Source organism: Rattus rattus, chromosome 8 (genome assembly GCF_011064425.1).
Source record: "Rattus rattus isolate New Zealand chromosome 8, Rrattus_CSIRO_v1, whole genome shotgun sequence".
Classification (NCBI taxonomy): Eukaryota; Metazoa; Chordata; class Mammalia; order Rodentia; family Muridae; genus Rattus; species Rattus rattus.
In genome coordinates this window covers 12,626,252-12,638,416 of record NC_046161.1, presented here as the reverse complement: position 1 = coordinate 12,638,416, position 12,165 = coordinate 12,626,252, and the positions used below count along the sequence as shown (strand labels likewise).

Here is a 12,165-nt window from a genome sequence, read left to right as displayed (position 1 = left end):
GAAAGAAAAAGAAGAAGGAAGGAAGGAAGAAAGAAAGAAAAGAAAGAAAGAAAGAAAGAAAGAAAGAAAGAAAGAAAGAAAGAAGAGTGAGAGAAAGAATAAAAAAGAAAGACATCCCTTAATACTCGCAACTGTATAACTATCCTAATAGTATAGTCATGGAGAATTGTTATTTACTATCTGTGTATTATACCAGATATCAACATCTTAACAGTCAAGTGCTTATGTACTTTGCCCTGGAGAATAGGATCTAACTATAAAAGACAAAATGCTGACAAGTTATTTGCACATAATCTTTCTTTAAATTTTTTTCTTATTTCATGTATTATATCCTGATTATAGATCCCTTCCCTTCAGTTTCTCCCCTCCACCTCCTCTCTCAGATTCATCTCTCCTTTTGCCTAGCCCCAGAAAGGAGCGTGTCTCCTAGGGACATAAACCAAACTTGGCATAACAAGTCACAATAAGGCCAGGTACACATCAAGGCTGGACTGGGCAACCAACTAGTAGGAAAGGGGTTCTCAAAGCAGGCTAAAGAATCAGTTGTAGCCCTAGATTCTACTCTTAGGAATCCCACAAGAACACCAAGCTACACAACCATATATCTATATCTATATCTATATCTATATCTATATCTATATCTATATCTATATCTATATCTATATCTATATCTATATCTATATCTATATCTATATCTATATCTATATCTATATCTATATCTATATCTACATATCTTTATTTATATCTATCTATATTATATATAAAAACAGAGAGAGAGAGAGAGAGAGAGAGAGAGAGAGAGAGAGAGAGAGAGAGAGAAGAGAGGGATAAATCAGACTCATACAGGCTTCCTGATCTGTACGAGCCCTCATTAGTTTCTGTCAGTTGATTGTGTGGTCTATGTTATTGTGGTGTCCTTAATTCTTCTGGTTCCCTCAATCCTTCCTCCCTCTTCTCTGCAGGACTCCCCAAACTCTGCCTAATGTTTGGTGTGGGACCATACATCTGCTCCCATCACTTGCTAGATGAAGACTCTGGTCTTTCTTCTAATGATTTTGCTAGACTCTTGTATCAGCACATCCTGTGAGCATGAACAACTGTAGGTTGAAAGTTTATGGCTGGGTTGGTTGCCCAATCCCTCCATGGTGAGGCCTACCCCGGTTACAGAAGATGGCTGGTTCAGAAACCATGTCCCCTATTACTAGGAGTCTTTGCTATGGTCATACTCATAGATTTTATGAAGTTTCCATTGCACTAAGTTTCTACCTCACCCCCTAAAGGGCCCCCAATTCCAGTTGTCTCTCCCAATATTTTTCCTCCATTCCCCCAACCAGACTTCTCCTGTCCTCCCATGCCCATCCCAACCCCAAGTCTCCAGTCAACCAGTGAAATCTATTCTACTTTCTCTTTCCTTGTTTCTTTCTTAAGTCATTCTTACATAGTCTCACTGGGTCTATAAATTATAAAATGGTTATCTTTTACTTTATAGTTAATATCTATTTATAAGTTATTATATACTATGCTTCTTTTCCTGTGTCTGGGTTACCTCACCCAGGATGTTTTTGTTTTTTTTTTTTTTTCTAGTTCCATTCATTTACTTGCGCATTTCATGATAACAGTTTTTTTTTTTCAAGAACTGAGTAATACCACACTGTGTAATGTCCCAAATTGTCTTTATTGATTTTTCAATTGACAGACATCTCCATTGTTTTCAGTTTCTGGCAATTATGAGTAGAGCTTATATGAACATTAAGCAAGTATCTTCAGTGAAGGATGGAATGTTTTTGAATATATGTCCAGGAATGATATAGTTAGGTCTTGTGGTAGATTGATTCCAAATTCTTTGAGAAACTGCCATATTGATTTGCAAAGTGTTTGTATAAGTTTGTATTTGTACCAGAAATGAAAGAATCTTTCTATTGTTTCACATTCCTGTCAACATGGACCATTGGTTGTGGGTTTGTTCTTATCCAGTCTGACTGGTATAAAATAAAATCTCAAAGTCGTTTTAATTTATATTTTCCTACTGGCTAAGGGTTTCTTTAAGTGTTTTTTGACTACTTGATATTTCTTTGGAAACTCAGCTATGTCATGTGATATTTTTTGGGAAGCTGTCTTGTGAAAAAAATGTTCTGCTTAAGCAGATACATGAAAGGATGTTGTGCTGAAGCAGACATATTAGCGGGCACATGATGTTTTCCTGGGATGAAAATTTATGAGGTTGCATGATGTTTACAAAGAGTATAAATATAACCCCATAGACACTGAGGGTACACTCTTCCATGGCTATGCCTTGCAATGCTTCACTGGTCTTTGCTAGGACTTCACAGAGAAAAATACAGCAAAGAAGTTCTTGTGGTATTCCAGTTGATCGGGCCACTTCCACTGACTTGGCTGATTCAGCACAGCCTTGCAGTTTCTGCTGGATCATGCCAGGACTTTTGATTAGTGTTTGGTGTTTGCTTTCAGACTGCTCTACTTGTATCCTGACACTGACGAGTGGAAACAGCATGAAGAACTACTTCTATACAGGTCCATAACAGCTTTTTTTCCATTAATCTTGTTTCTTCCCTACCTCTAGTAGGTGGGCTAGAAAGTAGGTTGAAACACTCAAGAACCAAAGAGGAGGTTTAAAGAATAATCTAATCCTATAATTTGAGATTTATCTGTTGATAATATCCCAGTTTTTAATTGTATTCTTTGTTTGTTGATATCTAATTACTTGAGTTCTTCATATGTTTTAGTTATTATCCCTCTCTCAGATATTGAGATGATCAAAGTATCTTTCCACTCTGTAGGCTACCATTTTGTTCTGTTGATAGTCCTTTGCCATACAGAAGGTTTTCTGCTTTATGAGGTCTCAATACTTTTTTTGAAATTTAAAGAAAAAATTTATTGAAGATCTGAAAAACAACTCCTACAAGATTTCTTCCATAAAACTCTGGCTACTCAATACAGTGTGTCTATCATGTTAAAACGTGCATTAGACACAAGGACAAAAACCATGAAAACAAGCCACCATTCTTTAACAATTGAGCAAAGATAAAATGCCTAAGGAACAACTGGATTTGCAAAGGATAGGCTCTTTAAGCACCATTAAAAAAGCTCAGATGGATGGGTGTTCAGTTATACACACTGAAGGGAGCCTTTGGCATTAGGAATCAGAGCATTTTGTCATAGAGCATTGACGCATACTATAAAAGTGGGTAGTGTCAAAGGAACAGAACCACCAGCATTCAAAAGCAGTTTTGTCAACTAGGCAAACACTCCAAGCGTGTCTCTGTAGTCCATCACTGATATACACTGGTAGAAACTTTGAAATGAAAAAAAGAAAGAAGAAAGGAGCAGTTACCCCTTTTATTTTCTCAAACAAAACAAATATCAACTCTGTTATACACTGACGGTCTTCAAAGTACATCATTTGTACAAGAGAAGGACTAAGAACCAAACTGTTCACCAATCCAAGCACAAGTGAGAGAGAGCACACCCTTCACACTGCTTTCCAGTGGTACCCAAGAGGAACCACTTCATAAACACAGGCACAAACATAGTTGCAGAATTCTTCGCCAGGTACATGAGGAATTAATGTAAATAGTTCAGTAATAATGCAAGCTTTTCTGATCTAGACGTGTATAGGCCAACATCGCTCCAATCCACACAAACAATCTCAGTAAATGTGGTGCTCCACACACCTGGGACATGGGTGCATCTAGGTGATTGGCCAGAATTTCAGCACACTGTGGTCTCTCAGATTTGTAGAGTATCCAACATTACATTGAAGTACTCCTTTATCCCTGTCACAACCTCATTAACATCATAGTCCTTATCATCTGTATTTTCTCAACACTTATAATTTGCATAATCCTCCAAAATGGAATCCGCCTTCTTCTTGACAGGAAGATAAAAAAGCTGCTTTTGTCTGGTAATCAAGTCCCAGTCATCCGAAAGCCATGGTTTCAGCTCCTCAGGAATCTTCACTTTAACTGCAACTCTATTCATAATGTTTCTTCAATTTCACGGGTAGGATCTACCCAGGCTCTCTTCTTCCTAGGAGGCTGAAGTGTCTCACTGGTACTTCCACCATCTCCAATTCCAGGCGTTTTCTGCTTGTTCTTTTTTTGTTTGCACTTCAACTTGGTTTTTTGTTTGTTATTTGTTTGTTTTGTTTTGTTTGTTTTGTTTTGTTTGTTTGTTTGTTTTTTGGCACAGCCCAGATGTCTCCTTCCCTGGAGCAGCCCCTCTCATCTTGACCCTGCATATTGTTCCTGATTGGCCTTTCGAACTTCTCGCTGTTTTTGCAAATTGGTGTTCACTTATTTGAGTACTCTGCTTTCTGACATCCATTCAGCTCAATTTTTTAAAAACTTTTTATTATATATTTCTTTACTTACATTTCAAACATTATTCCCCTTCCAGTTTCCTGTCCATAAGCCCCCATCCCACCCCCCATATACGGGTATTCCCCCTATACATCCCCCTTATTGCCCTCCCCCATATTCCCCTGCACTGGGGGTCGAACCTTAGCAAGACCAAGGGCTTTCCTTTCCACTGGTGCCCCAACAATTTCCATGATCTGTCCAGTGATGAGAGTGGGGTGTTGAAATCTCCTACTATTATCATATGAGGTATAATGTGGGCTTTGAACTTTAGTAAGGTTTCTTTTATGAATGTAGGTGCCCTTACATTTGACGCATAGATACTTAGGATTGAGAGTTCATCTTGGTGGATTTTCCTTTGATGAATATGAATTGTCCTTCCTTATCTTATTTAATGACTCTTGGTTGAAAGTCAATTTTATTTGATATTAGAATGACAACCCCCACTTGTTTCCTTGGGCCATTTGCTTGGAAAATTGTTTTCCAGCCATTTACTCTGAGGTAGTGCCTGTGTTTGTCTCTGAGGTGTGTTTCCTGCATGCAGCAAAATGCTGGGTCCTCTTTACGTATCCATTATGTTAGTCTATTTTTTTTTTTATTGAGGAATTGAGTCCATTGATCGAGAGATATTAAGGAGTAGTGATTGTCACTTCCTGGTATTTTCCTGTTATTGTTAGAGGTAGAATTATGTTTGTTTGTCTCTCTTTTGGTTTCTTTTCAAGGAAATTATATTCTTGTTTTCTGTATGTTGTAGTTTATTCTGACCACTATAATAGATAAAAAAACTTCACTTGTTTGTGTTTTATGGCAACCTTTACACACTTTGGTTCATAAAGAAGAGGCCCATGAAAGCCCAGCACTCACTAACCCTCCAGGAATTTAGGCTTCAGGTCCTGCTTGGGCACCATTTATAAGTGATTTACTGTCTCCTCCTTCTCCCACCTCTCTTGGCTACTGCCCCCTACTCTCTACCGCACCAAATTCGAGGTCTCGATTATTATTAAACTTAGTACCTGTATGATTGTTGTTCTGTTCAGGAATTGTCTCTTGTGCCAATGTGTTCAAGGCTATTCTCCACTTTCAGAAGATATTTGCCTATAACCTTTTAAAGATACTATAAAAAGGCAAGGTGTAAAAGATAGATTTCCATATGCTTACCAGACCCTATTTTAAAAAACATCAAAGGAGTAACATAATAGATAGAATGAACAAAAAGCCCCAAGAAGATGTTTTTGAAGTCAGTCCACAGTAAATGGTTGAAAAGGGAAGATTGGTGCCTATAATGGACCTCTCCATAAACACTGAAAATGTCAGATGTTTCATTATACATACTACAGTCTTTATGCAAATGTGCAATGAGGAAGCATTTTTTCTTCCCTGGATACAAACACGATTATAAATATAAATTACTGTATTTACAAATAATAATCAATATATTACTAAATTCATTGCAGATTAATAATAACCTATTGTCATCACTCCCATCATATCAGGGGTTGAAGGTGTTGCAGTTCTGCCAGACCCACCACAGCTCACAGATGCATCAGTAATTGCCAAAGAATCAAGCCAAGCTCCAGGTATGCTGTTACTTTCCTTGTCACTTAATGTCAAAGTTGTTCATTTGGGTACTGTCCTAATTCAGAAAAAAAAGAGTATTTATTTGAAATACTGGTTTTGGCCCAAATACGGTTTTATAAGAGAATTAATACCATACATATAAAAAAGGGCAGAAGGTAATTTCATCTCCACCATACCTTATAATAATAAGGTTTAAATGTGTAACAGTGTGAGTTGATATACTTGGTCGAAAGTGATCTAAAAGAGAGACAGCCAATTGCAGCCAACTAATGGGCAAATCCATAGGAAATAAAACCTGGGGTTAATGATGGAGGACTTGTTTGTATCAAGAGGAATTAGCAATAACACAGCAGAAGCTGAAGAGTGAGCAGAGAGAAAACTAAAGGAAGGGAGCATCCCCATAGCTGAGATTATGGACAATATTTCCTTCCAATGATGCCACAATCTAGCTGCACTGTGCTCTTTGATCTCACCATGGGTATTGCAGATTATTCCAAATCTTTTAAGCATGTGTGCTCTATAGGGTGAAAACCATAATAGAGAAAGATGAAGGTGATTTTAGTAAAACTTTATTAAAAATTTCTGTCAGTTTTTTTCTGATAGGATCCTCTGACGCATGTGTAATTGTATCCAATTTTCAGAAGGCCATACCTGACATTGACAGAGGATTACTCCCTTAGCCAGGATCTCAGGGCTACTATTTCAGTGTCATGACCCAACATGAAATTCATTGTCCACCATCTCATCAGCATATCCTCAGCTCCTCTTAAATTAATACATTCTCAGTTGTAACTGTATCTCAAAAAGTCAGATGATTTCTGAGACTTAAAACCTCAATGCTCTCTTCAGTTTCTTGCTATTCCCAATCTGTATTCTCCTGACTCCACATATAGTGTACATACTTCTAAGAAATTCCCTGAACTATTTGAAGACCCTCTCAATATTTGCAACATGCTACTCAACCCCAACATATTTGTATATAGATTTGCTTGACACCATTCATCTGCTTAATGAGGCTCTCCCCACCTCATTCCATACAAAGTTTTTAGCACAATGCTCATTTGACTTGCTTTTCTTTGTGCTAATGCTCCCACCTCGAGAACAAGGAAAGTCATCTTCACCATGATTCAATTCCAGAATCTTTGCTGCTGCTTCTGAATCCTGTGCTGTTTAATGTAGTCAAGATCAAGATGTGGGTGAGAACACAATCAATCTATGTATATGAGCTGGTTAGACTGACACATTCAGACACAAAGAGACACCGTCTCAATAAAAAGTGGGAAAATGATCAAAATTAGAGTATGTCTTCTAACCTCTATGCATATGCAATGATAGTCACACACACACACACACACACACACACACACACACACACACACACACACAGAGAGAGAGAGAGAGAGAGAGAGAGAGAGAGAGAGAGAGCTTATAGATGTAACTCAGTGGTACTAGGGAGCACCATGTCACTCCTCTTTCAGACAGAGTTAAATAGTCCATAGTATGCTCCTATACCCAGTACACCAAGAGTTGTTAGATTTTGAAGAAAGATATGATATTATTAATTAGTCTCCATTAATGAAATATTAATTATTATTGAGAAATAAAATTTTAAACAGTTGTTCTGAATTAACTAGTTCTTAATAAATATCATGTTCACACTGTCAGAATAAGTGCACCTCCAGAACTGATGCTTTAATGTTCTCGGTAAAAGAACTGTTAGAAAAAGGCTGTTTCCCAAGACTACAGAGCAAAAGCCTCAATCTAACGCTTTTCGTCTTTCATTTGAGACTGGAGTCCTCTACACACTCGCGGAGTCATATAAGGTTGTGAGACCTGCATTGACCTGTGACCTGAAACAGGTGGTCTTCAGTCCCTTGGACTGCTACTGGGAATGTCTGAGGACCCTTGGTCTGAGGGAATGTTCCACCACCATTGGTCTCCTTAGGAGTGGTGAGCAGAACCATTACTGAGCTTATTGGAGCTATAAGAGGAATACGACTTAAATATCTGATAGTTGAAAGCTGTCAGAGCTGGAGATAAGGTGTTACCTCAGAATTATCTTACCTTATATTTTACAGACAGGCTGATTAGGATGCAGTGCACATCCTTAGTATTTCTAGCTGCCTTTCTAAGCTGAAAACAAATATTAAAATTCAATAGTTGTGAAATCATGGGCAAGACATTTTCTTACTTATTAGTTCTTATCTATGCACTGCATAGATAGGGTTTTACTTCTTCCAGGTTGCATAATCGTGAATTTAAAGTAGAAAAATAATCCATCAATTATCAAGAATAGGCTTTAACACCCCCTCCCATTTTAACTCCCTATTTAATGCACTGTCATGAAACTGCCACAGTGGGAAGAGAGATAAGATGTTTGGGAGGGTCACTGACTGGACAAAACCTCTCCACAGTCAACCCATCATGAAAATAGAACCTGTAAGGTTAAAAAGACAGAGAGTTTACATCACTCTTCAGTGCCAAATGTAAGAAGAAAAATTCAAGAAACTGCTGAATCCTTTCAAAATACCTTATTTTTAGCAAAATCTCAATAGAATTGGAATAAATATAAGAAATCCTAAGTTTAATCCTGTGTTTGTTGGAGACTCTTGGTCCACCTGTGTGCAGAGATCATCCTGTGCTTCTGAGTTCGTAACAATCATCCATCAATGTGTAGAAAATGTGGAGTCTCTCCTTTTTATACATTTATTCATTCCATGAGAGCTGTACTCAAAATCTCTTCCTTCCCAAAAGCTCTGGTCCCTATAATATCACTGTGGAAACTAGAATTTCAGACTGTGGATTTGTAACAAATGTAGGCATTCTATCTGTAATAAAAAGGAGAGGAAGGCAAACAATAAAAGTGACTAGGTGTGAGGAGGAATTGCTAGTTTGGCATACAGACAGATTTGTATTTTACCATTTGAAGAAGTAGGGATATAGAACCATAGAGTTAGTCTACAGACATATAAATCATTTAAAGGTAGATCACAATGATAAATAGCTAATAGACAAATAATAGATGATAGATACCACACAATAGATAAATATATGACACACAATAGAAAGGTGATATATATATATCACCTTTTATAGACAGATATAAAATAGAATTTAAATTGAGAGGTGATAGATGATATATAATGGAGGATAGATAATATATAAATAATATATTGATAAATGATATATAATAGAGATATATAGGCAGAAAAATAGATGATAGATAGATATATAATAAATGTAGATATACATAGATATAAATAGATAAATGAAAGACTATAGATAGAGATAGAAATCTGTAGGCAATATTTATATTCTTCAAGTTTAAATTCAGTGACATGAAGTTTTCACTTCAGTTCATTAACATGTAAAATGTCATTTCCATGGGCATTCATGGGAGATGCTGTGCTGCTGTCTTTTAATATGTTCATTTCTTCAAATGTATGTCAATATTAGAACAAAGTTGTATTTATAAAATCAGAGTGCATTTCCTTTGTTCTGCTTGCTATTACAGTTTGTAAAGAATTAGAATCTTTATAAAGTATTTACATGAACCCATCTGCACATAGAATTAAATTCTTAGAATATTTTATCCAAGTCTTCTTAAGGAAATTTTCTATTTTGTATGAAATATAAAGTATTCCCTACAAAGTTATTAGTCCTCTTTTTAGACTGATACCTCATTATTCATTCCTAACATTGAGCATTTCTGAGCTTATTCTTAACCATCAAGGTAAAGTACATTTAATTAATGCCAGCATGGTTTTTGATAAGAATTTAATCACTGATTGCTTTATATTTTTCCCTTCATTTGAGTTTCAGATGTTCCTTTTCTAGTTTTTAAAGGCAATGCATAGATTATTGATTCAAAATATTTCTTCCATTTATAATCAAATCTATGATTCTGAATCGATGATCTTTTATAATTTATAGCTTGGATTCTATCTTGTTTTGAAAGCGCAGCCTTAAATTGTCGACTACTTATAAATTGGAATTTTGTCAGATACCCTTAAATTGTAATCAAATGGAAATCAAAGGCATTAGGCAAGACATTAGGTAGATAGATATCTTCTTTCTGAACAGAGTAAGGAGAGAGAGAGGAAAATGACATCATGCCTTTTTACGAAGTAGGTGTGGAACAGAAAAATAAGGTTATTTCTGGCCTCATTGTTCTTCAAACCTATGGAATAATGCACGGAAAAAAAATCCCTTAGTGAGCCGAGCTCTCTGCCTCCTCTTTCTGCTGCCATTATCTATACTGTGCACGTCCACCAGCCCTGCACTCTTCCAAACAGATTTTAGATATTAATGTAATGGAGAAATCTGAGAATATTCACAAATTTCAACATGTGCACAAGCAATGTCATAACAAGGTTTCGTTTTATCCTCTTGAACAAAGTCCCAAAGAAGGGAAGCTCTGAGTACTCTGGGCCAAATTCATTGCTGATCACTCGGTCATGGGCTTATTCAGTCAGCCATGTCTGTCAACACACGAATCTGCCAAAGGAGGTGGGAAATAGATGTCTCTGTCAAAATATTCAATCAATACAGAGAGACGCCCCAATAATTTAAAAAAGTACACACAATAAATTAAAAAAAAAAGCACACAGTTCACAGGGAGGCTGAAAAAACCTTATTTCCTGTAGGTATTTAATTGAGTCCTGAGAAAGGGTCTCAATGTTTAATAAGAAAATGAAATAAATAATAAAATAGCCAAACCAAAGCACAAAATGACTATATCCTCTAAGAAACACTCCATGGCCTGGAAAACCTGATATTTTCTCACATCTATAGACTCAAATAAGAAAAGAGCAGCAGTCATAAGAGGCTTGATGAAATTTTAAGTACTCTGTAAGATGAGTTGCTAGGACTCTTTAAAGGCACACTCTGATTATTGGATCTTTCTGGAAAGCATATATGTGCATCCAATTATATTAGATACATCAGGTCATCAAGCCTCCTGCCAGTAAACATTCCAATCCTGTAATTAGCATCCTTTGTTGATTTCCTGCTCAGGAAGCAGCTGTGTGAGGATGGAGTGCCCTAGTAACGTGCACTTGGAGAGTTCTGAACAGCATGGGCTGGCACTGTTATCTACTCCCTCGCAGCCAGCTAGGAAATGTAAGTTGGTCATTGTGATTGATCCATCAAGCCCTTGAGAACACAAATCTTAAAAGCTGCCATCCCAGGGGGGAACCACCTCTACAACACTATGACTAACAAGATTTTGAACACAAATACTGAAGCCCCAGGTTCTGCACTAGAGTGCTCCTTAAAAAGGAGCAAGTCGGAGGTTTGAGGTGATAGTCCTAGCTTTGAGAAAACCTACCTGAGGCTACTGTTCCCAATGACTGGCTCTAACATCCTCCCCAGATGCTCATCTGCCCTAGTAGCTTTATCATTTTCAGGTTATAGGAAGCTTAAGTAAGTTCTAGAATTTCCTAGCTAATGGTGACTTACCTTTTCTTCCTAAGAACTTTCGCACACTTAACAAACAGTTATTTTAATTTTGCGATTATGCTATAATTACATCTTTTCCTTCTTAACTTTCTGACTTGCCAACTGTTTCATACACCCTCCTCACTCTCTTTTAAATTCATGGCCTTTTTTTAAAATAGTAATTGTTGTCACACACGCTGAAAACTTCCTCAGACTTTTATTGGCCAGTTTATGCTTATAATACCTGGAGATGATTATATTTAGTTGAGGCAACCTAAACTATTACAAAGATGTTTCTGTATCTGGAATCCTTACAATACAGTTAAAACATATTCATCCAAGTTTATTGAATGAAATATAATATTTCAGTATTCAGAAAGTAAATTATTCAATCAGATTCCACAGTTTAAGGTTGCTTTTAACAAATCTATATCTTATCAAAATAAGTTAGCAAATAGTTTTCCCAGTGATTCTTCAAGCATATACATAAATAAAATAACAAGTAGGACTTCTAAAACAAAATATATTAATGAAAGAATTATGTTACTTCTCTTTATATGTGTGATGTGCACATAGATGTTTCAATTCAAGTATGTAACATTCTCACTTCTACTTTTACATGTACATGTATAGGTGGGTTCCAAATATAAAACAAATGTACAATTCATCATTCTGAGCCTATGTCACATTATGTTCAGTAGTTCTATTTTTACTAACAATGTAATTTCATTGTTTATATCTGTAAAAAATATTATATTGTGTATATGAATCA

The 12,165-nt window shown here is 36.4% G+C and overlaps 1 pseudogene; it reads right to left on the bottom strand.

The window, feature by feature from the left end:
- Nucleotides 1–3,490: 3,490 nt before the first annotated feature.
- LOC116907757 lies at nt 3,491–5,284 on the bottom strand (annotated as a pseudogene).
- Nucleotides 5,285–12,165: the final 6,881 nt, after the last annotated feature.